Genomic DNA, 6,000 nt, shown 5'->3' on the forward strand with positions numbered 1-6,000 from the left:
GCTTCATGTCTTGCCTCCTCTTCTCTCTCTTTCCTTTCATTCTGAAGAGGACTTGTGGAGTCCCAACTGATCTTAAATTCCTCATTCTCCTGTGTCCACCTTCTGAGTTCTCTGATTGCAGGTATACACCCCAGGCTATCTTCTTGTACAGGGGATCAAACCCAAGTCCTTCCCTACACTTGTCAGGTGCTCTGTCATTGAGCTACATCACAGCCCCTACCTGCTTCACTTCCTGTCTGATTGGTCAAAGCCTTCTTGTCTCCCTGCTTCTGGGTTAGTAAAGTTTGCTTCTCTAGTTAGTCATAGCTTATAATGACTGCTTTCCTGTCCCGGCTCCTCGGTGTGATGGGCAGACTCTCCTGGCAGCCATCAGCCATGATGAGGCTGTAATCTTCATTTGTCTGAAGGTTAGGACTGTGGTGACCTTCACCATTAGGAAGATAGCTAAACTCTTTGAAGTAGGTTGGAGAAAGTTTCCTGCGGAGGGGAGAGTTAGGCAGTAGATGGAGGCATCTCATTTGAGTGGTGGACATGATAGCTCTCGGTGCAAAACTAAATGCAACAGATGAGGGCTTTGGATATCCGGGCACATGGCTAGAATCTCACTATTTGGGAGCTGGAGTCAGGAGGATCACAATTTCGTGATCATCCTCAGCTACCCAGCAAGTTTGAGAGTTTGCCAGCAGCCCGGGCTACATGAAACTCTGTCTCAGACAACAAACCACCCAGGATGAAAAGAGTTGTGATCAGGTGACGACGCAAGGCATCTTGTCTTAGTCAACTTGTGCTGTCAACCTGACCCAGCCTAGAGTCATTTGAGGAAGTCTCAACTGAGGAACTGCCTGGATCAGATCGGCCTGGGGTGTCTTAATTGAGCATCATTGTGGGATAGCCAAGCTCACTGAGGGCAGAACTATCCCTAGACAGGCGCTCCTTGGATGTATTAGAAAGCTAGCTGAGCAGAAGCCTGGGAGAAAGCAGCGAAGTGTTCCTCCATGGCTTCAGCTTTAAGCCTGTGCTCACCTTCCTTCCTTGGCTTCCCTAAATGATGAGTGCAAGCTGAAATAAACACTCTCCTCACCCAAGTTGCATTCGGTCATTTTTTTAATATATAGCATCAGCAGTAAGCAAACTAAACCAAGCCTTTCCCTGTGGAAAAGAACATGGTGATCCTCATACACCATAGTGACCTGGGGCTTAAGTATAGTCCAGCACCGTCTGCAGGAACCCCTGTTGGTGTATATCACAGCCTTGTGCTGCAGTTAGCTATTAAGAGTAATTGCCAGAGTCACCTCTAAAATTTAAGTGTGTCCTAAGGCTACTCATTATTAAGGGACAAACAATAATGTTGCACTATACTGTAGAAAAAAGTATACTAGGGTGGGGGAGATGGCTCAGATGGTATAAAGTGCTCTCCATATAAGCCTGAGGACCTGAGTCCAGTCCCCAGAACCTGTGTGAAAAAGGTAAGAAGGCCAGGTATAGTAGTGAGCAATTATAATACCCGTGCTGGGAAGACAGAGACAGGGGCACCCTTGGAGCTTGCTGGCCAGCCACCTTAGCTTACTCAGTGAGCGCCAGGAGAGTGGGAGACCCTGTCTCAACAAACACGGTAGATGGAGCCTGAGGAATGACACCAGAGGTCACCTCTGGCCTTCACATGTATGTGTCTCCATGAACATCCATAGACAAATACATGCATGCATGCATGTGCGCACACATGCACACATGCATGCACACACTTGCGTGATCTAGCACTGAGAAACTTGTAGAGTTTAATAGTCTCGTCTCTCTTTCCTTGTCCTCACTGGTGAGGTCTCTTTATTACAGCCCTTATCATACTCTGCCTGGAATTATGGCCCCTTTACTTGTATCTTCCTTTTTTGTTAGATCACGAGTCCCGGGGGTAGCAGAGCAGACATTTTCTTGATTCCTTGGCCATATCTCTGTGCACATAATAGGCTCCAGATAAGCATTTGTTGATTTGCATAGAATTAAAGTTTGATAACTGCAATAGTTGAGTGAGCCAGGTAACTCAAATTAGTCAGAGGAATCCAATTAGAAGCCACAGTAACTGGTGGACACTCTGAATGTCAAATTAAGGACTGTCCTTGGTTCTGCTGAGTACAAGAGGTCTGGGTGCAGAGAACCACCCTGCTTCATCTCATTTTGGAGGAGGAAGGTCCATAATGACCAGTGACAAGTATTGGGGAAAGATGGCAGACAGAACAGGCTGGAGCTGTGTCTCTGCCTTGTGGCTGCTGAGGTCTCTATTTCACAGAGAGCCTGGCAACACCACTTGTGCATCAGCTGGTAGCCCCAGGGGGCCTGCTTTGAGTCAGTTCTCCCAGACCCCTTGGGAGGTGAGTGATTATATTGTCACTCTCCGAGGCAACACAATCAACTTTCCAACTTTTCTGCCTGGATGCTTTCAACTCTGACCTCCACTGTCTCCAGTTTATCTCTCTATTGTTTTAAATTTCTCCTCTCCATTTGTTGTTGTTGTTGTTGTTGTTGTTTAGGATACTGATGCTGGTCTTATCCTTTACACAAAAATTGTATCTTTAAGGACTATTTGTTAGTGAATAAAGTGTGGGCTTTGAGTCCAATGCATCATTTGGTGTGGGTGCTGGGAACCAAACTTGGGTCCTCTGCAAGAGCACCAAGTGCTTTTAACTGCTGAACCATTTCTCCATTCCTTTGAATCTTAACAGTGATTTAGAGTAATAGAAGGTCTTAATTTTTATGAAGTCCATTTCAGCAGTTTGTTCTGTCAAGGGCCGGGTGTTTAGCATTGCACTGAAGAAATGTTCAAGGTCATGGGGGTTTTTAGTGATTTTCTTCCAGAAGATTTATAGCTTTGCATTTGGGCCAATCAATTTGTCTTAATTATTTTGTATGAGCCAGGGTATAGATAAAAGGTTTTTCAATTGATCACTTGATGAGTTGATTGCATATGGTGTAACAGTTTTGTGGTGAAAGGGCATCCTGGTGATTGGAGAACCAAAAATGCTGCACAAGACCATGCATCACACCACACAGCAGACCTCATGCAGTGGTGGCACATACCTTTAATCCTAGTGCTTGGGAGACAGAGGCAGGTAGATCTCTGTGAGTTTAAGTCCAGTTTGGTCTACAGAGTGAGTTCCAAGATAGCCAAGGCTACACAGAGAAACCCTGTGGGGGGAAAAAAAAAGAGATTTATCGAGCGTGGCATGAAAGGCTGCCTCTGAATGGGGATGAGAGAGAGAGAGAGAGAGAGAGAGAGAGAGAGAGAGAGAGAGAGAGAGAGAGAGAGAAAGAAAGAAAGAAAGAAAGAAAGAAAGAAAGAAAGAAAGAAAGAAAGAAAGAAAGATGTTGCACTGACCTTTAGTAATGATGAAGATTGAAGGCGGGGTGGAGGATGGGGGATCACCTGGAGTGTGGGCAGTTCTAACAGATGGATCTCTCATTATTTTCCAGCCCATTTTTTTTTAAAAGGCTGTTCTTTACCCAATGAATTAGTTTTGCCCCTTTATCAGAGCTTGGGTCTCTAGTCAGAGTACATCTGGCTGAGCAGAGAAAGCACCTTTACAAATCTGTTCTAACATATACACAATGGGAATTATGGGAAATCTTGTCTCTGCCAGCTTTATCAGAGCCATGGAAAAATGTAAGGCTTGCAAACAATAATAGGAAGGATACTTATTAAAGACAGATATTTGAATCTTGTAATGGTTAATCTCACCTATCAGTTAGCCTGAATCTAGACTCAGTTAAAGGCAAGCCACTGGGTGCTCATACTTGATCAGATTGTTGAAACTGAGAACAGCCACCTTAAAACAATGTTGGTGGAACCTTTGGGTGGCAGCCCAGATAAGAAGCAGTGGGAGAAGTCAAGTATTGCTTTTTGCCTGGCTGTCTTCCCTCTCATAGGCAAGTTCATCTACTCTGTCACTGCCACGGCTGCATTCCTTTACTGATATTAAGACCCAGCTTATGGCTTCCAGCGTGGACTGAAGACCAGCAGGTCTTCAGGGATCCTCTGGGCCTTAGCGCCAGGTTGGGACCACTGTGGTGTTCAGCTTTGTGGACTGAGCATCTACTGGATTCTTGGCCTCTCTGGGTGAGACAACCATTTTTGGACTACCCAGACTGTATTGTGTAAGCTCCTCAACCCCCTGTTACTGTATATTCAGTCTATCAGTTCCTTTCCTATAGAGAACCCTGACTGGTCAAATCTTAACAGAAATAAGCTTTCTCCTGACTGAGTTCCTCTAGTTCCCTCCCATCCTTCTGGCGTAGGGCTTGAGTTGCAGTTCCATTGACTGGAGCAGAGGGAGAAAAGTGTGTTGGTAGAACGGGTCATAGGGTCCTGCGGCAGATAGGGTGGGTGTTTGAAGAGCTGAGTATGCAACTAAACACAAGGGCCTTGTGGGAATGGAGTAGTGGTGGGGACAGGGAGGACTGAGATATGGGTGGAACTCAGATCACACACTGCTTGCAACACCAGGCTTTGGACCTTTATCCTCTGCCTCATGGACAGCTCTTGATGGCTGTGTGATTGGCGCTCAGCCTTGACTTCTTGACTTTCTTCAGAAAGTCCCACTCTTTGTCACAGAGTGGTCAGGTTGGGACTTGTAGGGGGGGTGGCAGCCCTGGAGGAAGTCACCTTCCCTGTGATGGTGACATTTTGACATTTTCATACATATGTTTAATGTATCCTGATCGTATTGACCTCCTCATTACCCTCTCTTGTCTGCTTCCATGTCTTTTTGTGTGTGTGATTGAATGAGTTCCTCTAGGCCTGCTCAGAGGAGCATGATGGAGGGGTTATTTGCAGGAGCGTAGGCACCTCACCAATGGCTACACCATTGAAGAAAGTAAATCTCCCTCCTCTAGCCTTCATTAGCAGCCTCTAATGCCTCAGCTTGTTCCAAGCATTAGTTCCTTCTGGAATTGCCTGGTGTCTGTCAAGTGTGTAGAGTATTTGAGATAAGGTGGTAGCAGGCTCTCTTGCTTGTTCCAGAAGCTCCATAGAAGCTAGCTAGAGAGAAGCAGGTGGCCCTCAGCACATGCCTCGTGGGTGCTGTCAGGCCTAACCATAGAGGACTGTGAACAGTCCAGCCCTTCCAGGTGCCATCTCATAGCAGGTTGGCAGTTCACCAAAGGATGGCATGCTACTCGGATCCTGCCTTTTCCCTGTAAACTTCCTCTGTTCTGAATGACTAAGGTGTGTGCTGTGCTCCAGAGTACTTAGGTGAAGACACACTCTGGATATGCAGGGTGGCATTCTGTCTACATCCTGTTCCGTGGTTCAGAATTCTGAGTTCTCATTTGTGTCTCCTGCTCACCAAGAAGAGCCGGGCCTTGGCTGGCCGAACTCCAATGGAAGTCAACTGTAGAAGAGAAGTAGGGGAAGGGCCAGGTCCATCCCTGGGGGAGCTCGTGCTGGGTGAGAGGGTGAGCTCTTGGGCTGGTACAGAAGCTGTGTGGGTGGAAGGATTTTCTTTTTTCTTTTTGGTGCCTCTTCACTCCTATCAGCGAGACATCCAATTATGCCACTTATCTGAGGCCATAATTATTAAAATATCCTGAATTGTGATGCTAATAGGAAATTTGCTAAATGGAAATGAATTTTTAATATCATAATTTGCCTTTTCCTTTTTATCTGATTCATTTTCTCTGTTGATGTCACTTCATTAAGGGCAAGTGAAACACAGAGGACCTTCAAGCCCTTTCTGCTTAGGACATGTTTAGTTAGGTTTCAGAATGTCTTTGAGTTTTCTAGGACCTGCCTAAGGCGTCATGCCCAATGGGCCCATGCTCATGTGTCCTGTGGTCCTGGACCCCATATCCAAGAATCACTTCTCCTTAGGCAGAGAGATCTGGTCCTGATGCAACTCTATGATGTCCTGCCATTTGATGTGATCTAAAAGAGCGTGTCCACAAGTGTGCATGCCAGGATTCAGTGAAACTCATCTGCATTGTGCCTTACATCGAGTCCAGGGGGTAGGAGCT

Source organism: Onychomys torridus, chromosome 8, assembly GCF_903995425.1.
Source record: "Onychomys torridus chromosome 8, mOncTor1.1, whole genome shotgun sequence".
Classification (NCBI taxonomy): Eukaryota; Metazoa; Chordata; class Mammalia; order Rodentia; family Cricetidae; genus Onychomys; species Onychomys torridus.